This window comes from Somniosus microcephalus, chromosome 21, assembly GCF_052327205.1.
Source record: "Somniosus microcephalus isolate GS21.2 chromosome 21, FLI_Smic_1.0, whole genome shotgun sequence".
NCBI lineage: Eukaryota > Metazoa > Chordata > Chondrichthyes > Squaliformes > Somniosidae > Somniosus > Somniosus microcephalus.
In genome coordinates, this window is record NC_141007.1 from 59,499,499 (window position 1) to 59,524,192 (window position 24,694).

A 24,694-nucleotide genomic window follows, 5' to 3' on the forward strand; every position below is an offset into this window, starting at 1 on the left:
TGGACTGACCAAAATTGGAATTCTCTGAGGTAAAAGTGGGTGCAAGTCTGCGTCCCACTGCTGCACGGCACAGCATATTATTTCAGCACTTTAGAAGGGGCCTGTTAGCTAAAATAAAGGGCATTGTGTTGTGTATGGCCCAGGTGTCGCATTTGGATCAATACAGATACCTTGGTCACTTTGGCGATGTGGTCGGGGGGTAGAAAAGATAGCTGCTGTCTGATATTGTGATGACCATTACTGTAGAATCCATGCACAGTAATACTTCACTTACCATTTCTTTATACTGAATTTTCATTCTCACATCTTACCTGTGCCTCAGAGAAAGCCAAGGCCACTGATCATTGATGCAATCAGTGATACCACCACTTTCAATATTTATTAGAACTGACAAAGGTTATTTTTCACATTCTAGTACATCTCCTGTGGGGCTTTTCAAGGTTAGTCCAACTGGAGCACAGTTTGTGATGCCCACAATGTCCCATATCAGTCTCAATGCAGCACTGGCTTGTCCCTAGCTGTAATACAACACATTTACTGAAGCCATATATCATATTACTGATACAAGCTAAAAAATGACACACCTTACTAATGCTGAAAGATACAGGTCTTCGCTGATATATTTGTAATACTATTTGCTCACCACTTGCTTAATGCTATGCAAATTGGCTGCCACGTAGTCTACAAAAACAAGTGACAACACTTCAAAAAGTAACTCATCGGCTGTGAAGTGCTTTGGGGCATCCTGAGAATGTGAAAGATGATAAATGCAAGTTTTTTTTTTAGATGTTCTTGCCTTATTGTCAGTTGTTTACATTATGCTAGTTTGCCCCATTTCCCAAGCCGGATTTGTTTTGTGATGGTATGACTGTCATGCTTTGGACCACACGGTAACCTATATGATCTTAAATCATCATTATGTAATGTCAGAAATGAATTGGTTTAAGAGTATATGGCCTAGAAATTCGGTGGAGCCCCAAATGGGGCGCCAAGCTCGCCTGGGCGCCGGAATTACCGCTGCGAACGGAGCAGTTGCGCCCGCCGGAAATTCAGTTTGAGCGCCCCAAGAGGGACGCGGGGCGCTGCTCGAGGCACCCCGCGTCCCTCTTAGGGCGCTCAAACTGAATATCACAGCACAACGTGTCGCAGCGCCACACGCTGCGGCGTGGCGTGCTGCAGTACTGCAGGCCTTCCTCCCCTTCTTAAGGGGGAGGGGCCTGCACCAGCGCAATGACCGATCACGACTGCTGGCAAAAGAGCCCGGCACTGAGGAGAAGTGCCGGGCTCTCGGGACACAGCCGGCACTGCCCGGGGGCGATCAGGAGGCCGGGGATGGAGGTGCTGGCAGGCGGTCACCGAAAAAAATGGCCACCCCGCACCGCCACCTTAATTTGCACCACTACCGCCACGGTAGGCCCCGTGAACCAGGCACGATTTGCGACCGGCGTTACAGAAGCGGGCACGACCAAATATCGCGATCGGGGTGGTAGCGGGGCGTTGCGCACACCGATGACGTCATCGGTGGCGGCGCAGCACTACAGGCTAACGCCGCCATTAACGCCCCGCTAAATATCGCGGGAGGCGCAGCCAGTGGCGCTAAAGCCACTGAGTGCCCTCTTTAGGCACTAACTGGTGGCGTAGCCCACCGAATTTCTAGGCCTATGATTTTAAAATGGAGATTGAGTTACGTCAGTGTGCCACAGTCCAATTATCTCCCACCCTCTAACCCCACTTTATCTGAAGACTACACTTGGTCTTGACTGCTCAGCTGCAACACCTTGGGAGATCAACTAGTAAAAAATAAAATTCAACTGGGAGGTCTGTTGAGTTATAGGATCAAATTTAACATGCACAAGAACATCATGAGCCTGAATTTGCGGTCGGAGGCTTCCTGCGGGGAAACGCCTCTGATCCGCAAATAAAATCCACTCCTACCTTCTGCCTCGGGATCCACGGAGACTCGCGCTCCTGGGCCTCTATGCACAGACATGCGTAGAGACCCTAGGGGCATAGGCGGTTCGCAAGCGGCCCTGGGATCACGTGGCCGGCCCAACCAATGAAAGAAGGAGATCCCCATTCATACTTATGGGAATTACGTACGTACAGAAACCCAATGGGGATCACATAAAAAACACATTTACATACCAAATTTAAAAAAATTACATATTTAAAATGAATTAAAAAACAATTTAATTAAACATTTAAAACAAAAAATTAATTTTTTGAAAAATAAAGATAAACATTTTAAAGGGGCTAAAAATAACAGTAACTTATTTTACAGGTGTTTTAATGTTTAAATAATTGAAAAAAAAAATCTTTATATTCATTTAAACTCTTACGCTGGTAAAAGCAGGCCGTACGCTTTTACCAGGCATAAGAATTTCACGGGCATTCGCTGGGCAGTAGTTGAGCAAATAGCCCAACTCTCCGCCCGCGGATGTCCAATTCCTGGGGATGGCTACGATCTGTCAATAAGATTCTTGACCGATCGCAAGTTCCGGGTTTTCGCTCATGTGCTTCGCGCACGTGTACGCACCATGTACGCACCCATAGGCACCAGAAAATACGGGCCCATGTTTCTCTTCTTTTATTAAAATCTAAATACCTGTACAATTTTCATGTAAAAAATTCATGTAGAAAGGATGATTGGTAGGAATGTTCAACCCAAACAGTAATGTTGTATCCCCTCAAAAACGGTAGAAGCAGTTGTATTTTGGGATCCAGTTTTAGTCAGAGTAAGATATGCTGCAATACTTAGCCATGCCATTTGTGTGAAGATTGTTACACAGAAAATGGATTGCGATCAGAGAATCCCTGCAATCATTTCGCATAACTTGAAAAATTACAGGAAGAGTTCTTGTAACTTAGAACTAAAGCAAATGCTTAAATAGAGAGATACATTTCTCACAATCGCAATCAACTGGCAAGGTTTGTGCATGCAGTGCTGGTTAGAAGTTACTATTCTTAGGTGGATGTTTTAGAAATGAAGTTTCACCCAGCAGGTTGTGAAATTTGAAGAAGGATAAAAGGGACAGATGGTGTTTGAAATTTTGAGTGTGACACATCTGGCAAAAACTTTATAAAGGGAGGATGAGCGCTAGACCTCTTGTTAAGAGTTGGCTGGAAGATCCTTTTTGGTTGTGTCATAACAAATTAAGTTTGATTTCAAATGAGCTGTAGCTCGTAGTGTTACCCATGTGAATGCCTGCTTATATAATGCCAGTTCTGATAGTTATAGCTTTCTGACTGGATTCATTTTCAATTCATTTCAATGGTACTGGTTTTTGTTACTAAAATATAGGTTGCTGCCAGATGGCATCACGGATATAAATGTGTCTTGGAGAACTGCGTAATCCAGAATTATGTCAATTAAATATACATTGCAGGGAATCTAATTCGTGGTTTACTAAAGCAGTATTTTGTGTGATATGAATGATCTTTTGCAACTGTGGAAACATGTCGAAGTAGTGATTAATGTTCATTTGGGGAAGATAAAGTTCTTGCTCTGATTTGTCAATTATGATTAGGTTTTGAAATGGTGGACGAGGGTTGAAACTCTAAGGCTACCAAAGCATTAGTTGGGCTACCAGAGATTCATTGATGATGTGGCTATTTTGCCTATATGATTTTGTTTTTGTTTTCAACCATGTGGAGATGCATGATGCAAGACCGTTGATTGCTAAATAGTGATAGTTTTAAAAAATGTATTAATTCAGTCCAGGGATGTGGGCATCACTGGCACAGCCAGCATTTATTGCCCATCCCTAATTGTCCTTGAGAAGGTGGTGGCGAGCCACCTTTTTGAACCACTGCAGCCCATCATAGTTCTTTTTTGATACAATAGGGAGGCTTGCTAGTGACCATTTCAGAGGACAGTTAAGAGTCAACCACATTGTGGGTCTGGAGTCACGTATAGGCCAGACCAGGTAAGGACATTAGTGAACCAGATGGGTTTTTACAACAATCTGATAGTTTCATGGTCACCATTACTGATACTAGCTTTTTATTCCAGATTTATTTAATTAACTGGATTTAAATTCCCCAGCTGCCGGGTGGGATTTGAACTCTCGTTTCTGGATCATTAGTCCAGGCCTCTGGATTACTAGTCCAGTAACATAATCACTGTGGTGCTGTGCCTGTCACGTATAGTGCTGAAAAGTACTGTATTCATAGGATAGGGCAATCCAGGAACATTTTAACTGTCATCAGGATCCTTAAAAGCATTTTGAAACCTTTTTGTCTTTACTGTATGAAAATCATTTGTGGCTTTTGGAGTGTAGCCAATAAGAGTAGTGCAAGTGACTGGGCTTTTAAAAAAAAATCATTTTATAACCTGGGCAGCATTGTTAGCAGGCGATCAAATTTGATGACTACGCAGCCTGACAGACTACTAATAGGAAATATAATCATAGAATCACAGAGGGAGGCCATTCGGCCCATCGTGTCTGTGCCGGCCGAAAAAGAGCTATCCAGCCCAATCCCACAGTAAGTTACGACTCTTCAAGTGGATATCCAAGTATTTTTTAAATGTGATGAGGATTTCTGCCTCTACCACTCTTTCAGGAAGTGAGTTCCAGACCCCCCACCACCCTCTACGTGAAAAAATTTCTATTTCTATAGAAATGTAACTTCGATTTCTATAGAGATGGAATTTCTATCTTTATAGTTACATAATGCAACACATATTTTCTTAAGTACTATAGATAAGTATCAAAAATCACTTATTTTGTTTCATTCTCGACATTTATATCCTCCTTCTCTTGCCTTAAATAAACCATTTTTGAAATGAGGGGCAGCTCTGCACTTGGTGTATAATGGGCCTGAATTTGCGGTCGGAGGCTTCCTGCGGGGAAACGCCTCTGATCCGCAAATAAATGCCGCGTCTACCTTCTGCCTCGGGATCCATGGAGACTTGCACTCCTGGACCTCTATGCATAGACATGCGTAGAGGCCTACGTACCCCAGGATCCCCATTCATGCTTATGGGAATTATGTGCATACAGAAACCCCATAAGCATGAATGGGGATCACATGAAAAACACATTTACATTTGAAAATACATTTTTTTTAAATTAAATATTTAAAATTAATTAAAATACAATTTAGTTAAACATTTAAAACAAAAATAAAAAAATTTGAAAAATAAAGTTAAACATTTTAAAGGGGCTAAAAGTAACCGTAACTTATTTTACAGGTGTTTTAATGTTTAAATAATTGAAACTTTAAAAAAAATATTCATTTAAACTCTTACACTGGTGAAAGCAGGTCATACGCCTGCTTTTACCAGGCATAAGAATTTCACGGGCATTCGTTGGGCAGTAGTTCTCCACTCGCGGATGCCCTTTTCACGGGGAAGATTTTTGACAGATCGCAAGTTCTGGGTTTCCGTGCATGTGCTTCGCATGCCTAAACCCGGAATTTGCAGGGCTCTTACAAGTGCCTATGCACTGTGGGCCCCGGAAAATACGGGCCAATATTTTCATAGACTTTAAACATGAAAGGACTCAGATTGTGCCTGCTACTTGATTTATTTTGGTAATTGAATATTATATAAACCGCTATATAAATTATTGAAACAATTGTCTATGCTGAGCAATTATGTGTTCAGTGTAACTTCAGGCTGAATGAATTCTAGCTATTTCAGATTTCAATTTTGAGCTAATACCTGTGTCAGTTGCTCAGCTAATGAAATGTTGAATTAAATAACAGAACACTGGATACCTAGGAATGAACACAAAGCAGTAATCTAATCACAGGTTTCAGATGACATCATAAACTACAAACTTAGAATACTGCTGTGATATCTGCCCATTGTATCTGTTAATTTTTTGTTATATGGTCATAATTTTACGGAATGGTTGTATTCAGTTTTGAGTCCGCTTTTGTGCTGACAGTGCAGATGGTGTTATTAGTATTGTCGACCTCAAGATGTAGTTAACGATTGCAACATCATTACCGCAGCTTCACTGAAATATCACTTTGCAGTTTTTATTTTATTCGTTTATGGGATGTGGCCGTCGCTGGCAAGGCCAGCGTTTATTGCCCATCCCTAGTTGCCCTCGAGAAGGTGGTGGTGAGCCTCCTTCTTGAACTGCTGCAGTCCGTGTGGTGAAGGTACTCCCACAGTGCTGTTAGTTGATTAGCAAGTAATTCTACAGGGATTATATATTGAGTTTAAGTAATGCAGTGTGGCGTACCGATCACAGAACGGACACAATACGCTTTCCGGTCTGTAGACTATAAATCAGGCGTCATGCCTTTAAGAAGGATCACACCTTTAAGAAACTCGATCTGCAACATAGTTAAGCCCAGAGCGGGGGAGGAGCAGTCGAAGCTGTGCACTGAGGAAAGAGAGTTGTACTTTGTGTAGTCTCTGACTCCATTTTGTGTTCAGCATGCAGCCTCAACAATTAAACCTTTTCTGTTGAACCTCTCCGAGTTCAGTATTTTTTGCTAGGAGTACATAGACTCCTATAGCAGCACTATTTATAGCTTGGATGTGGCTTGGAACTATTGAGTTGCAGGTGTTGAATATGACATGCCATGGTAATACTTATGAAAGAACAAAATTCAGAGTCTGTCAGTGAATAATGTATTCAAAAAACATATTTGTGTTTTAAAGACAATCAATTAATAGGTAAAGCACGATTGCATTGTTCGGGTATTGTTGTAAAGGGTGCAGTTGAGGCGAGCAAGCACTTCTACAGAAGATTAGTCCAAGGAAGTAGCATGCTAGCAGGAAAGGTTTTATTAAAGAATCTATTTAATGTTCAGGACTCAATTTTGTAGCTAAATTGCAGAATCTGTTGAAACAGGCAACATCTGTACAATGTCAACAAATCAGCTTAAATCTCCAAGGCTATACAGATTCTTGTCATACAGGTGCTTGAATCTTTTAATAGACACATCTATCTGTTTGATGACTATGGCCGGAATTTTGCCAGCGCTCAGGGGGCGGGTTTGGAGGTGGGTCCACTGGCAAAAATCACAAAAATTGACAGCGGGCAGGAAATCCGCTGACAACCCGCCTCCAATCACTCTTCCCAAGTGTCGGGTCCCCGATTTGCGCAGGCAGTTAATGGGCTCTTTTTCCAATTTTGACGCTTCTACTTTGGGCTTCCTGATGTCCGGACACCACACCAGGTAAGTGTGGCGTGTTGTGAGTCTGCTGTAGTGTTTCCGCATTGATGACAGCTGCAGAAGTGGTGTGAAGGATCCAATGGTGCACTGGTGAGTTTCAGAGGTAAGAAAATTCATTTTTAATGTATTTAGACTTTTCTGTAGGTAACAAGTTTTGAATTGTATGTGTAGTCCCACCTCATTGGAAGAACCTCTATCACCAGTGACAGATCGCTTCTGTAACCTCACCTGCAGCTGCCATCTGTTCTAGCCTAAGGAGGGAGTCACTGGAGAGCCTGGGTGCAAGAGCTCACCTGTGAACAGTGATTGTCAGTGTTTATAGCACCTCAGTGCTGTCAAAAAAAATAGTGCATGGTCCCTTTAAGAAAACCGGCAGATGATATGTCATCAACTGATGTCATCTGATCGGCTTCCTCGTAATTGTCCGGCAAGCCTGCAGGGCAGGCTTAACAAGGCCAATTGACGTTAAATCACATCTGTGGGCTGGATGTAGTTGGGGGCGGGACTGGAACCCAGAAACCAGCTGACACGCTCCCACACCACATCGATCGAGAAAATCGCGGCCTCTATGTTTACCTTTGCTGTGCTTGTAAGGACAGCTTTTGCTATGAGAACCACTCTCTCCGAAAGCTGAGTTCATGTAAGTTAGCTATAAAACCAAGAATGAAGGTCATAAGAACATAAGAAATAGGAGCAGGAGTAGGCCACTCGGCCCTTCGAGCCTGCTCCGCCATTCAATAAGATCATGGCTGATCAACTCAGGTCATGGAGGACATGATGTAATTGCCTTTTAACTGAGTTTAAAAAGTGAGACCATTATAAGGAAGTTAGTGAAGACCCGGAGGGATAATCACTCAGCGACTAAACTCAGCAACTGTAACGTGAGGTCTGCTGCAGCCTTTGCATCATCATGTGTGTTGTCTGTGAGTATCATTTTCCTATCGTAAAATCTATAAAACGGAGACTCTTCAGGCTGGATTTTGCCACTGGAAAGCTTTTGGAGGCGGGACTCCCACTTGTTGGGTTTCAGTCCCGCCTCCATCAACTTCTGGCCAACCCATGCTATTTTCCCTTGATTTACCTTGTTAAGCCCGCCCAGCGTATGACGTTTCATCTGTCAAAAAATTTTGACAGCTGAATTGTCATCATTTGACAGCTCTGTGAAGCTGTCAAACACTGACATTCTCTGTAGTTTGATGAGTTCTTGAATTCAAGACTGCAACAAACCTCTTTCTTTTGCAGAAATTAGATGGTTGTTGCATTGGAGAATGCAATGGCCATCTGTCATCTCTACCGCAGAGGTGCGAGACTCTCCGTATCCCCAACTCTTGAAGCCTGCAGGAAGAAACAAAGGTAAGTAAACTTTTACCAACACTTTCCACTTACCTCACATACTCACCTCTCCAAACTTACACCCATCACCTACCTTCACAGCGCACTTTTGCACCCCTCCAACCCCCGCAGAACCACTACTCGCCTCGGTGACCCTGGCGGGGTTCGGAGCCTTCAGGAAGCCCGCACTTGTGTGGGCAAAATGGGGATAATCCTCTTATCTGCCTGTTTAGTACCTGTTAACAGGCAGTTAAGTGGCTGTAATCCCCTTCCCACCTCCAAGGACACGGGACCCGGCGCGGGTCTGCTACCCGCCTCCTGGCAAGATGGCACGGAGGTGGGCTGGGGGCAGGTTGGGCACCCGCCCCCAAATTCTGCCATTTTCCCGGCAGTCCTGCCTCCATACCCGCCTGCCCAGGGCTGGCAAGATCACGCCCATGGTTTAGAACCTTAATCGCCGGCACAGAGACAACAGCTCCAACCTGGTTTCTCTGACAGCAGTAACGAACAGGCACTTTTAAAGGTTTTGTGAAATCAGGTTGAGTATTGTAATAAAAATAGAAAATGCTGCAAATACAGAGAAAATCAGTCAGCATCTGGAAAAGAAAAGACAAGTTATTGACATTTTGGGTGTGATGAAAGGTTTTACAACTGAAATGCCAAACCTTGTCTTCTCTACAGATGCTGACTGACCTGCTGTATATAAGTTCTTTTTCTTATTATTTTGATGTGGGGCACCCGGCTACCGACCATAGAGCACATATACCAGAAACGCTGTCTACGGAGGTCACGGTCCATCATCAAAGACCCTACCCACCCCAGCCACAGTCTGTTCGCCCTCCTGCCATCTGGGAGACGCTACAGATGCATTCGCACCCGTACGACCAGATTTAGGAACAGCTTCTTTCCCAGGGCTGTCATCCTACTGAACTCCACAAATAAACTCTAAAGCCTGCACATCTGCCAATGCACTTTATTATGGTTATATTTATGTTAATATACTACAAGCCAAATGTATGTTGAATGTTTAAATGTCTTAATCCAAATGTACACTCTCGGGAGCCGCAAGCCTACATTTCGTTGTACTGCACTTGTGCACTAACAATGACAATAAAAGTTGATTTGATTTTGATTTAGGTGAGCTTCTGTCACCATGCTGTCGAAAAGAGTTGGCGACAGTAGAAAGGATTCAGTGAGAGGCAACCAAGATAATTCCCTATTTTTGACCATTTGTAATGCCGTGAGGGCGAATGAGCTCACTCCTTCTTTTATTGGAAGTGGAAACATTTCAAATTGATTATCCAGCTATAAATTTGTGCACCACTACATTCTGGTCGATGCCAACTGATAAATATAAATGGCACAAAAGTTTTGACGTTTTTTTTTCAACTGCAATAGAATTAGCTGGAAAAATGTGCCCACTTTGCAGCGATATTTGTTACAAAAAGCCAACCAAACCGAATCTGGTATTGGATTGAATTTTTTTGGGGGATCAACATTTTTGTGGAGTGTAATCAGCAGCAGTTGCAAACCACTGAATGAAAACAGTTAAGATTGAAGAGGAAATGATAAAGGAACTTGGAACCTACACAGGCTTTACTTCCTACCCAAGACTCATGCCTGTCCTGAGTCTCTGCAAATGCATTTTTCTCTTGGTTGTGTTTCCCTACTGTAGAAGGAATTAAAAAAAAATTAGGTTCCACTCTCTCACTCACTTGGAGATCTGAGAAGATTTTTTTAAAAATCCCGATCGAATAGAAACATCAGTTTGTCGGAGGGAGAGGAGCATTTTGACAAATGTAGAAGTTATACTTTTCTTGAGCTTCACCTTCTAAAAGGAAATTTGTAAACCGTTACATTTTTCTGTTTGCAGACACCACACTACTCAATCCCATTCCTGGCTTGAACAGTTGATAAAAGGTCAGTGTTTACAAAGTTCTAAAACTGAAGTAGCTTTTGCAAGTACTACTTATACGAACACGTGAACATACAAACATGATGAGTAGGAAAAGACCATCAGGTTTGTCGAGCCTGCCCATCTATTACACATGAGGGGTCACTTTGACTTTAAACGGTAGTGTAAAACGTGCAATGTCGGCCCGACCACCCGTTAAACACCTCTCCCGATCTTTGTTTCCATTGAAGTCAGTGCGGCCGGCTCCAGTTTGAAAGAGGCCTACTGCCGGGTTTCCAAAGTGCCCGCCTGTTTCAGGTGATAGGCATCTTTTAATATGAAGTCAGGGCCCTGTGACGTCTATAGAACCCCGATTTCTATTTTTGCTCAGAACTGGTCCACGAGTGATGGAAGCAAAGAGGCCCGCCAAAAATACGTGTCAAAATATTTTTTTTGGACCCCGGAGGAGCGGCCCCCTAGGGGGGCCAAAAAAATAATCTGTGTTGCTGCTACTCACGGGACACCCACCCTCCATGACCGCGACCATGCCCGCTTCCCCCCCCCCGCCGCAACAACACGCTGGTGGCTGCTCCGGCCCGATCTTGAGGCCTCAGTCTGGTGAGCTGCATCACGATGCCAGTTTAGCACCCTGCAGCTCGCCTGCCAGATTTCTAACGAGGCCGGGGCCTCTTAATCGGCGGAATGGGCAGCTGGCCAACGCGAACCGCCAATCGGACGTCCCCAAAATCACAATCAACCCCATTATGTATTCTGACAAAGGGTCATCGACCTGAAATGTTAATTCTGTTTCTCTCTCCACAGACGCTGCCTGACCTGCTGAGTATTTCCAGCATTTTCTGTTTTTATTTCAGATTTCCAGCATCCGCAGTATTTTGCTTTCCCATTATGTATTGACTGGGTTGAAAGGGACAGTCACCAAGCCCAAACTAGACAAAAATACTTCATTTTCGTCATGTTCAAAAAAACAATCCAAGTAATATTATCAGCTTAAAATGCATTATAGTTGGAGGAATCTGTGTTTTTTTTTTGCAGTACTTTTCTCATTAGAGTACCATTTCAGTGCAAGTGCAGTTTTTATTTTCATTCATCTTTCTCTACCCCAAGCGTTATGAATTGAGCAGTGAAAAATGTGTGTGATTATCTACATTCAATTACCTTGCTTTGCCAAAGGGGAAGGATGTTTAATATAGGAGCCAACCACACGAGCAGTTATGAATGAGCAGGCATGTATACATTGGAGGTGAATGTGATGAATGAGGCCAAGCAAGAAATTATTTCTTTGTTACAGGGAGTATTTCAAAACAAGTTTTGAAGCTCCGTAAGTATAGTATAGTCCTGATGCTCTTCTAGAGAATAGGATAGGACACTGAAATGTAAATATTAAAATGTCTTTATTTGAAGAATAAACTGAAAATTCCAATCTACAGAAATTGCTATAAAAAAAGAGTTGGATTTTAGAGATTTGGAAAAGTTTGACTTTTTAATGATCCAAGATTTTGCAAAAAAAATGTGAGAAAAATTATGGTCATGTGGTAACACTACTTTGACACATTTGGAAATTAAAATGAAGAATACATTTTTTTCTGCTGGATCATGTGTCAATTACAGTTTCACAAATTTATCAACCATTTTAAATACCTTTTAACTTGTGAGTATGTTGAGACTTTCAATTGTAAGTTGCAGCTTGAATTGGTACCCTACTAGAGTATGGGTGTGCATGAGAAGCAATGGAAGAGCTGTGTTGGGCAGCAGGTAATGTGGGCTAGGTTGACCAGCAACACTTTGTGGCATGTATATTTGGGGTACCAACCTGGTTAATGGCTGTTGGGTGGTCTTGCCTTGATAGCTTCCATAAGGTGTTCCATCTTTTTCCGTAACTATTTGCAAATTTGCACGTAGTGTACACAACATTGAACTTGGTCACATCTCTTGACAGGCATGCTCTGCTGCTGTTTTCTGATGAGAGTGCCAAACCTTCCTGACACGCAGCAACAATTCCACTGCATCAGCAGTGAAATGAGGTTTGAGTGTTGCAACACTTCATCACTTGCATTCATGCTTGTTGTGCCCTTTTCTGGTTTTTGCATCTGCGTAAAACTTTTAGAAAGGTTCAAAAATACATTTAGAATATGGAAAGGCTGAATCGATTCTTAACCTCACGTGGCCACATCCTTTTAAAGGCTGATGTTCCTAATTTCCCACCCTTCACCTCCCCTTTCGCGAGCTCCCAGTATCAGGCCAAATGAACTGGGAGCTCGCCGTGCATTCGGGATGACCTTGGTAAACCGTGCAAAATCAGCCTGGGGAAGCAGGTTTAAAATAATACTGTGGTAAGAACAGATGACAGGTGGAATGAGGGAAATAAAATGATTTATACGTGGATGGGAAGAAAAAGCGCTTTGAGATCTTTGTCAGGACATGCCAGCATGCATCCAAATCCAAGCTGGAGTGAGTGATTGTAATGAGAGTAATCCCTCAGTAAAGCACGTTGAGATGTTACAATTTTATCAGACACTATAAATGCAAGTATTGTTTATTTAAACTAGTGTTGACTTGGCACTTGCAAATCATAGCTATATTGCACTTCATAGGATGGATCTCAGCTGATTTTTGGGTCTGATCCAGCCTTTGGAGTATAGTCGAACCATCTTTTTACGTATTAATTTTGAAGTACCAACCCTCGAGCTTATGATATGCTTTATAAGATTATTGTCCGATCCGATAGGTCTTCCAGTTCAGGTAAATGCCATTGGATATAGTATCCTGAAGAAGCATCTGTAGGGTGGCCTCCTTCACATTTTTAAAAATCTGTTCAAGTATCTCCTTTAATTTTGGTTATAAAAGTAACCAGTTTGGATTGTTATTATCCTTGCGACATGGGTTGGAAATTGTTTGGGAGATAGGAGACAAAGAGTAAGGATAAAGGGTATGTGTTCTGATTGGCGGGGTGTGTTGTTCCCCAGGGATCTGTAATCTTTTCAGCATATTTATTAATTACTCGGTTGAAGGAATCAGAGGGTTGTCTGTCCAAGTTTGCAGACGACAATAAGGAGGCACCGTGAGTAGTGCAGACGGGAACAGGAATGTATAAAGGAATACAGACAGATTAAATGAGGGGGCAAAACTATGGCAGATGGAGTTCAACACAGGGAAGTGTGAGGGCGGCCACTTTGGATCCAAGAAAGACAAAATGGAGTAGTTTCTAAATGGTGAGAAACTAGGATCTGTGGAGGAGCCAAGGGATTTGGATGTTCAGGTACACAAATCACTAAAAGCTTGTGTAATAAAAACAGAAAATGCTAGAAATATTCAGCAGGTCAGGCAGCATCTGTGGAGAGAGAAACAGAGTTAACGTTTCAGGTCGATGACCTTTCATCACTAAAAGCTAGTGGACAGGTATAAAAAGCAATCAACAAAGCTAATGGAATATTGGCCTTTATCTTAAGGGGACTGGAATACAAAGGGGAGGAGGTTATGCTTCAGTTGTATAGAGCCTTGGTCAAACCGCACCTGGAGTACTGTGTTCATTTATGGGTACCGCACCTCAAAGGACATATTGGCATTGGAGGGGGTGCATGGCTGATTCACCAGAATGATACCGGGGCTTAAAGAGCTAAATTACGAGGACAGATTGCATAAACGTGGCTTGTATTCCCTGGAGTATAGAAGATTGAAGGGCTGATGTAACTGAGGTGTTTAAAATGATTAAAGGATTCAATAGGGTACATAAAGAGAAACTTTGTCCTCTAATCTTAAAATTAGAGACAGGCCATTCAGGAGTGAAATCAGGAAGCACTTCTTCACACAAAGGGTAGTCGAAATCTGGAACACTCTCCCCCAAAAGGCTGTGGGTGCTGGGTCAATTGAAGCTTTCAAGATTGAGATTGATAGATTTTTGTTAGGTAAATGTATCAAGGGAGCAAAGGCGGGTCGAGAGGGTTGAGGTACAGATCAGCCACAATCTAATATAGAAACATAGAAGATAGGAGCAGGAGTAGGCCGTTCGGCCCTTCGAGCCTGCTCCGCCATTCAATGAGATCATGGCTGATCATCCAAATTCAGTACCCTGTCCCTGCCTTCTCCCCATATCCCTTGATCCCTTTAGCCTTAAAAAATATATCCAACTCTTTTTTGAATATATTTAATGAACTGGCCTCCACCGCCCTCTGTGACAGTGAATTCCACAGGTTCACCACTCTCTGGGTGAAGAAATTCCTCCTCATTTCAGTCCTAAATGGCTTACCCCTTATCCTTAGACTATGACCCCTGGTTCTGGACTCCCCGGCCATCAGAAACATCCTTCCTGCATCTAGTCTGTCCAGGCCTGACAGAATTTTATAGGTTTCAATTAAATGATAGAACAGCCTTGAGGAGCTGAATGGCCTACTCATACTCCTAAATTGTTATTCTGAGAATACTAATGAATGTAGTCATGTTTCATTGATTCACATGTTCCTGTTATTCACATTAGAGTTTTGTATGTGTTACCTGATCATATCCATTTAATATTTTGAAAGTTACCAGAGAAAGCTAGTATTGGAGGGTTAAATTCAGTATTTACATATACTTAGTGTTGACCAAACGCACTTTTACATGTTGGAACCACATGTATGACACGTGGAGATTCAGGCTTCAGGTAATTCTGAATACAGCTTCCAACTCTTTCAACATTTAGGGTGTGTGTTGTAACCTGTGCATTTGCATACCCTAAAAGTAAATATCTTCTAATAGTACAGCACAGATGGAGGCCATTCGGCCCATCAAGTCTGCACCGGCTCTTTCGAAGAGCAATCCAGTTAGTCCCACTCTCCCCGCTCTTTCCCCATATCCCTGAAATATTTTCTCCTTCAAGTATTTATCTAATTCCCTTTTGAAGGCTACTGTTGAATCTGTATCCACCACCCTATCAGGCAGTGCATTCCAAATCCTAACCACTCGTTGTGTAAAATAGTTTTCCCTCATGTCGCCTCTGGTTCTTTTGCCAATCACCTTAAATCTGTGCCCTCTAGTAATCGACCCTTCAGCCACTGGGAACACTTTCTCTTTATTTACTCAATCTAGACCCTTCGTGATTTTAAACACCTCTACAAAATCTCCTCGTAGCCTCCTCTGCGCCAAGAACAACCCCCAGCTTCTCCAGCCTATTCACGTAACTAATCCTTCATCCCTGGAACCATATAAACCAAAGAAAAATGTAATTTATATCCATTCCAGTATTTGTTGTCTTAGCACTGCAGCCTTATTGCATACATTTCATTTATAATCAACCATAACCTTTTGTTGGTCTTAACTGGTTTGGCAGGATTCCACCGCTCTTAATTTGAAGTGTTTGGAGTTTGTGTATTCTTTAACTTTCCAGTGAATCTTATTTCTAATTTACTGGATCGGGGTAGCAAACCTTCTTGAGCCAGAGTGCTTTGCACTAAACCATTTTTTTTGATTATTTGTATAAAATCTGACCCATATACCACAACAGTTCTCTTCATACAGTGGCACACTCTTTTCAGCAACGGATCAGCCATTTTGTTTAGGTTTTAAATTGGCCAGCAGTCTTGGGTGTTAATTTTCAGATGTTGGAACTCTCGAGTTGAACGTTAACAGGTAGTGAAGAATTGTAGCATTGTGGTCCATTTGTGTGTTTCATTCAGGTAGCTGCTCAGATGCCTTCTACCAAATCCTGTTGAGAAGCCAGGGATCATTCCGATTTTGGAAGCAAATATAAGCCTTGTTCCTCCTCCAAACACTACACTTCAGGTCATGTTTGTAGTTTATTATTTGTCTTCTATCACTATTACGCTTGGCTGTTCATCGACAAACTGAAATATCTTTTTAATGAAGTGCCAAGAGATTTGTATCAGTGAAAAGTATTTTTCATTTCATGGGAAACCACTCCTCCTGTTTACACAGGATTTTGAATGTGAAAAGACTGAAATAAACTACTGTTAATAAATACAGTTGCATGTTTGAGTAGCTATGTTATTAGTTACGCTGTTCCCTTTCCTAAATGTTATTTATCCTTTTATTAAAATTCCACTGTAAATTTGTTGTCTATCCATTACTAACATTTTAAATGATATTGAATTTCCTCCCTTTGCAAGTTTGGCTGACAGCATCTTGCTCCTGTGCAGTGAAATATCAGGAAAAATATTTTTAGTTTGTGCACTCACATTTTAAATAGAATATTTTCCTCTTGTACCTGTGTAAGGAATGATGCATCCTTGTTGTTTGCTAAGAAATTTATCGCATTTAGAAATGGTCTCAGTATTTTTTAAAGCACAGTTTGCTTTCCAAAATATCCCAAGATAATTGCTTGAAAAAAATGGTATCTTTGAACAATATAAAGTTGTGTATGAAATTGGTTGCAGGGTTACTTCTAAATAAATTCTCTCCATTCTCATTTCATTTTCCTTCCCTACCTTTTTTTTTATAGCTTACTCCAATGTCATCCTCCAATCCCTGACTAAAAGGATGGGTGGTTGAAACATATAAGATACTGAGGGGGCTCTACAAGGTAGATGCAGAGAGGATGTTTCCCCTCGTGGGGAAATCCAGAACTCGGAGGCATAGTTTCAGAATAAAGGGTCGCCCTTTTAGAACTGAGATGAGGAGGAATTTCTTCTCTCAGAGGGTCGTAAATCTGTGGAATTCTCTGCCCCAGAGAGCCGTGGAGGCTGGGTCATGAAATACATTTAAGGTGGAGATAGACAGATTTTTGCAAGATAAGGGAGTGAAGGGTTATGGGGAGCGGGCAGAGCAGTGGCTTTGAGCCCAAGATCAGCCGTGATCTTATTGAGTGGCGGAGCAGGCTCGAGGGGCCAAGTGGCCTATTCCTGCTCCTATTTCTTATGTTCTTATGTTCTTATGAGTGATCCACTTGCCAAGCGCTGCCAGTGCTGGTCTGGTGCTGTTCACGGGGAAGGTGAGATTGGTCCAGATTGTCTTGGCTTCTGTTCTTCCTCTGGGGGAGTAACTCATCTGTATTTGAAAACCCAAAATGCACCATATAAGGAATTGCTGACACTAATCTACTGCCTACTATTCCATGCTGCAGCTTGTTACTGTACAATCTAGTGTCACTAACCATCTTGATGATTGAAGACAAATAGCTCTTTATACTACGCAAATATGTTGACCTGTTTTTAGAGGCCCAGATTTGCTCCTTACCACAGTACCACCTTTCTTTTTACAATTGCAATAAAGACTCAAAACTATATCGCCTTAGTACAATAAGAAGTTTATTTGGAATTTAAAAAAAAATTATCACAGGTTAAATGGTGGCAAGGGTATTTGATTTGTTCAATCTCAAATGCTGTTTATTTTTTAAATAATTAATGTATTTTAAAATTAATTTTAGATACATTTTGAAAATCATTTATAAATATTCTGTGACAAAATATCTGCTTTTAAATCTGTGAAGTGCATTCAAGACTTAAAGGGTTGTTCTTGTGCTATTCACAATAGGATATTTCTGCAGTATATATGTATTTTTTAAAAAGTAGTTAATATCCAGTGGATAAAGTTAATGCATGAATTCATTTTATTCTCCAGCACCCTGCAGCCGCTATTCAATATTCTGCGCACAAATCTGGTTCTAATCAAGATATTATTTACTGAGTAAGCAAAAAAATGTTGAATTGTGTGATTTTTCTTAAATCAAATTTAGTTGGACTTAAATCTTCTATAATTTATCAGGCTACATACTAATGACAGATAACATGCCATTTCTAATGCTACATGCTAAAGGATTGTGTCAAATGAGGCCAGGATATATAATTGACAACGTTTTGTGTTTGTATTGTTTGTTGCAACACAAATGCTGTATGTTACAGTAAGTTTGTAAATTACTTAAATCAAATACACTCTTTTGAATGGGAATTTGCAATAACTGAAAGCTCATGTAAATCTTTACTTGAGAGAAAATCGACCTGTTCCTATAGCTATAACATTGCTTCACGTAATAACTCTTATCAATTCAGTGTGTCTTGCTTTTGGCCATTTTTAAAATTCCTCCTTGAGTAATAGAAATGTATAAACACCTTGCATAAGAATATAAGAAATAGGAGCAGGAGTCGGCCATTTGGCCCCTCGAGTCTGCTCCGCCATTCAATAAGATCATGGCTGATTTTCTACCTCAACTCCACTTTCCTGCACTATCCCCATATCCCTTGATTCCCTTAATATTCAAAAATCTATCGCTCTCTGTCTTGAATATACTCAACGGCTGAGCCTCCACAGCCCTCTGGGGCAGAGAATTCCAAAGATTCACCACCCTCTGAGTGAAGAAATTTCTCCTCATCTCAGTCCTAAATGGCCGACCCCTTATTCTGAGACTGTGACCCCTGGTTCTAGACTCCCCAGCCAGGGGAAACATCCTCTCTGCATCTACCCTGTCAAGCCCTGTAAGAATTTTGTATGTTTCAATGAGATTACCTCTCATTCTTCTAAACTCTAGAGAATATAGGCCTAGTCTACTCAATCTGTCCTCATAGGACAATCCTCCCATCCCAGGAATCAGTCTGGTGGACCTTCGTTGCAATCCCTCTATGACAAGTATATCCTTCCTTAGGTAAGGAGACCAAAACTGTACACAATACTCCAGGTGTGGTCTCACCAGGGCCCTATATAATTGCAATAAGACGTCTTTACTCTTATACTCAAATCCTCTTGTAATAAAGGCCAACATACCATTTGCTTTCCTAATTGCTTGCTGTACCTGCATGTTAACTTTCAGTGATTTGTGTACAAGGACACCTTCATTGTCATTCACTTTATTTTACCTTCCAAAAACGATGGGGTTGATTTTAACTCTACCTGCCCAGTGGAATCCTGACTGAGGGGCAGTTAAAAACGAGTAGGCTACTGACCCTCTCAGATCCCGTCCGTTTGCGATACTAACCTGGGAGGTTTTGCAGGTGGATGAGGTGGGAGCCTCATAAGTTTATGCAAATCGGGGTCTTATTACATCACCAGGCCTCCGATGCAATGTTAACCGTGGCCTGAGCAGGGAAGTCACCGTGGTTTTACCACTAAGTAGATGGAGGTCTGCAATGGGTCTGAAGAGGCCCTTCTGTTGAGTCTAAAACTATTTTTTGTGGGGCCAGGAGGAGCAGCAGTGCTCCCCCGGGCCTCACAAGGAAGGTTGTGGCCTCCCCGTTCCCTGGGCTCCCCTCCCAACCCCCTTCCCTCCAACGAGTCCCTCCCAGAACCTCCTTCCTGCTACTTACCTGGAAGCGGGCGGCCAGGGGCTGCATGAGCGTCATCTGTCGGTACTTATTCTGCACCCTCTTCACCCCCCGTTCCAGGTGGGAAGTGGACTGGTGGCATTCAAATGAGGTTAAAATTGCCCATCCCCCACCCACCTGAAACCCACTCTGGGTTAAAATTGACCCCGATGTATCTCCGAGAGGCTCTACTGTAATAACATTTCACTACAGTTGAAATTAAAACCAAACCTGTCGATACGTAACTATTTTGATCTAGATAAGATCAGTGCTGTAGGGAGATGCTTTTAGTTTTTTTTACAGGGTTTGAATTGTGAAATCTGCATTTCTATGTAGTACCTTGTGTACCAGAATTTGGGTCATTTTTACACTGGGCCAAAGACTGTGTTTGCCATCGGCAAATACAAAACAGGGTGTGCCTGGCGGCAGATAAATTCCACATGTGGTAAATAACTGTACGTACTGTTTCCTTAAGGTAGCATTCTCCCATCCAATTCAGAGCAGAGGTTCAGCTGTTAAATATTCATTTTAGTTTAGAATCTTTTAAGCGCAGAAAGAGACCATTCGGCCCATCATGCCAGTGCCAGTTCCCTGAAAGAGCTATTCACTTAGCCCTATTCCTCTGGCTTTTCCCTATAATCTCTCCATTTTTTCCATTTCAAATTTTTAACCACTTCTCTTTTAAAAGCTGCTATGGATTCTGCTTGCTCCACTGTTTCTGGTAAGGGTATTTAATCATAGACTCATAGAAATTTACGGCACAGAAGGAGGCTATTTGGCCCATCGTGTCTGTGCCGGCTGAAAAAGAGCTCTCCCGCCTAATCCCACTTTCCAGCTCTTGGTCCGTAGCCTTGTAGGTTATGACACTTCAAGTGCATATCCAAGTACTTTTTAAATTGGGGAGACCAAACGCAGATTGGGTGACCGCTTTGCGGAACACCTCCATTCAGTCCGTAAGGGTGACCCCGAGCTTCCGGTCGCCTGTCATTTCAATTCACCGCTCCATTCCCACTCGGACCTCACCGTCCTTGGCCTCTTGTACTGTTCCACGGAAGCTCAACGTAAACTCGAGGAACAGCACCTCATCTTCCGATTAGGCACTCTGCAGCCTTCCGGACTCAATATCGAGTTCAACAATTTCAGATCATAACCTCGGCCCCTATTTCATTTTCACTTATATTTTTCCACTCCTTTCCTTTCCCCCCCCCCCTTTCCTTTTGTTTCTCTCTCACACCTGGCAGCTATCTTTTGCCCTGCCAGTACACTTTACACCTAATCACAGCCTATTACCATCTCGTCTAGCTTCTAATCTCTTTTACTTCTTTTGGTTCTTTTATTCTTTTGTCCGATCGCAGCCCTGCCTTCGATCTAGTTCCTTTTCTCTCCAGTTTTGAAGAAGGGTCAAACCCGAAACGTCAACTCAAATTTCTCTCCACGGATGTTGCCTGACTTGCTGAGTTTTTCCAGCATTTTCTGTTGTTATTTCGGATTTCCAACATCTGCAGTATTTTGCTATCGTACTTTTTAAATGCGATGAGCGTTTCTGCCTCTACCACCCTTTCAGGCAGTGAGTTCCAGACCCCCACCACCCTCTGGGTGAAAAAAGTTCTCCACAACGCCCCTCTAATCCTTCTACCAATTACTTTAAATCTCTGCCCCCTGGTTATTGACCTCTCTGCTAAGGGAAATAGGTTCTTCCTATCCACTCTGCCTAGGCCCCTCATAATTTTATACACCTTAATCAAGTCTCCCCTCAGCCTGTGTTCTAACAACTCTCTAAAAAATTTTTACTAACCCATCCCTTTATTATTGTCCTTGCAAATCAGGGAAAATATAGATGTCAGTGGATTAATGTTCTTCATTTCCTACCAGTTAGTGATTTCTAACTTTGTCACTAGAATTGGTGAATTTTTTATCTATATATATAAAGCGGTTTCTCTGTTTGTCTCTCTGTTTGTCTCTCTGTTTGTCTGTCTGTCCGCTATACACTCAAAAGTTATACAGCGTACCTACACGGATGTTATATCAAAAGAACGCTTATCATTAGGGGAGTCTAATAGGCGTATTTACCTTTTGGTCAGACAAAAATTGTTCTGACAGTATACAAAAAAGGCTAAAAAAATGGCAAAATTCCGCTCATTAGCGTTGAGTGACGTGATGGTTGACCAATCGGTGCATCACGGGGGGGGGGGGTTCATTGTGTGTGTGGGTGGGCCTAATCCTCCTGAGCTGAGGTGAGTGGCCGCCATCTTGATTTATTGATTTATTTTTCCCACTCTCTGTGTGTTTATTTTTCCCACTTTCTGTGTGTGTGGAGGGGAAATTGTTTTTAAAAAAAGTAAATTCATTTCTAAATATTTTTTCTAAGCTGATTAATTTTCCTACCTTTCACCCTTTTTTTTCCTCTCGACTCGCTGCCTCCGCCGGGCGCCGCAACCTTCGAGGGTTACCCCACCTGCAGGCCTCGAAGCCTCGGCCTCTCCTCGCCAGCCACGCCCGAGCTAGGCCATCTTGGTAAAGGCTGGCGGCCCAGGACTGAGCCGAGCGTAGCCATCACCGCCATCTTAGTAAAGGCTGGCGGGGCGGGAGTCAGCGCGCGCGTCAACGTTGGCGGCGGCCCGGAGCGCGACCTGAGCTAAGGTGAGTCCGGCCGGGCCTCACGCGCTAGGCCGTTCACCGGCCGGCCCTGAGGCGCTGATCCGCACACAGCAGCTTCGACTCACCGCGTCCGGGCTCTGAGGAAAGGCAGAGAGAGAGGGCGAGGGAGGGAGGGACAGAGAGGAAATCAGGGAGAGACAGGGGAAGGGAGAGGAGAGGGGGGGGAGGGAGAGGAGAGGGGGGGAGGGAGAGGAGTGGGGGGAGGGAGAGGAGTGGGGGGAGGGAGAGGAGTGGGGGAGGGGGAGGAGGGGGGGAGGGAGAGGAAGGGGGAGGGAGAGGAGAGGGGGGAGGGAGAGGAGAGGGGGAGGGGAGAGGAGGGGGAGGGAGAGGAGAGGGGAGGGAGGGAGAGGAGAGGGGAGGGAGAGGAGAGGGGGAGGGAGGGAGAGGAGGGAGGGAGAGGAGAGGGGCAGGGAGAGAGAGGAGAGGGGAGGGAGGGAGAGAGAGTAAAGCAGGGAGAGACAGGGGGAGGGAGAGAGAGAGGGTGAGGGAGGGAAAGAGTGAGGGGGTGGGAGAGGGAGGGACAGCTCGCCTTCTTCCTTCCTTCGCAGGGGTCCATCGGGCCAGGCCTGAGGCGCTTCTTCCCCCCTCTCCAGGCTAATCCCGAACTAAATCCAGCAGTCTCTCTCTCTCTCTTCCCCCCAGTCTTTCTCTTCTCGCCCCAGTCTCTCTCTCTCTCTCTTCCAACAACAACATGCCCTCAAAAAACCCTCGGCACCACCGGGCACTCCAGCTAGTACAGTATAATTTGGCCCACTTTCAGAAGCACAAATGTATGATCAAATAGTCTAATTTTTTTTCAAAAGGTAACTAAATTTATGGGCCAAATTACTCTTTCGGTGGTGATATAGTGACTCGCCAACCAGTGGAAACTGAACTTTCTTATTGACTTCATCAAAACCTTTCATAATTTTGAATACTTCCATCAGATCGCCTCTTAACTGTCAATTGAAAATAAAGTCCCAGTTTCTCTCCTCTCCCTTCGTAACTGGCATCGTAGAGAATCTCTTTTGCATTCTTTCCATGCCTTGGCATCCTTCCTAAAATAAAGCACTCAAAAAATATGAAAATTGGTGTCTTTTTAAAAATGTACTTTACCAAACTTTTTAAATTTACCTACGAACGTACGATGCAATTATATAAATTGAGATAAAAGTCATTGTTGTAACACTTGAACATGAAAGCATTGCGATAGAAATAATACACAATTTTTTTAAACCCAAGCAGAAGAACTTTGCCAAATATTTTTTAAGATGGTATCCTTTTATTACAATCCATTTTTCATATTCCTCCTCACTCAGTTTGTTTACATATATTTATAAATAAATGCAAATCAGGGCAATTTGTACCTGTATTTTTACATTTTTTTTGTCCGTGCACATCAGGGTTCTTTAGATGTCAGTGGATTCATGTTCTTTATTTCCTGCCAGTTAGTGATTTCTAACTTTGTTAATAGAATTGCTGAATTTTTTGTACAAGATAATTCAGCCCACTTTCAGAAGTACAAATGTATGACCCAATAGTCGAATTTTTATTTCTAAAGGTAACTAAAATTATGGGCCTTAACTGGCTTGGCCTGAATGACAACATATTGAGCACTTGTGAAACAAGATTACAGAGCAGTACTTTTATTTTCCAAAAAAATGTTGAATATATTTGGGCCTGCACATTTGTTTTTAATATTGACAGGGCACCAGACATATTTCAGGGTAACTCTGGCTGGGTAGAGAAAAGCTCCTGCAATTTGTGGTCAGCACAGGGGAGAGTCTGTTCTGAAGGAGAGGACAACTCACCTGAGGTTGTTGACTATAATTATTCTTTTGTGGCTCTACAACACCAGTAATTTACAAGTACTGGTAAGCGGCATGAACGTGGTTAAAACTAGCAATGTATGTGTGGATTATTGTTTTCCTACTTTTGGCCGGTGAAATTACCACTTGTGCTTTATGAATGAATGATGGCTTTGGTTCAACATAATACATGTGCGCACATAAATAAATAAATGCATGTACACTGTGTACGTCTGCTTGAATTGGAGAAATCTGCACCAAATGAAATGGAATTATTTAGAGCTGGTTGAGAATGGTCAGAAAACTTTCAGCACACTGCTCCACTCATTGGGCTGGGTGATTTGAATTGAAGGTAATAACGGCAGTGCAGTGGATGAATGTCTGCCGCTGTCTTGGTACACTTTATAATTTCTTAATCCCATACAATTATTCTCTGTGCTGAAGCTACTTATCAGTTGGGTGTGGGCACTGCAGCTTCTCAACTTTGACAGTCACTTTTCAGTGAGGTAGGTAGCCTTTGTGGCGCGATGTTTGATTTCACAGCACGTACTGGCGTCAGCCATATCGTGACTCATTAATGGTCATGTTTCATTTAAGAATGAAAGTGAGCTAGCTTCCTGGGGAGCGCCGGCCCCTCCCTA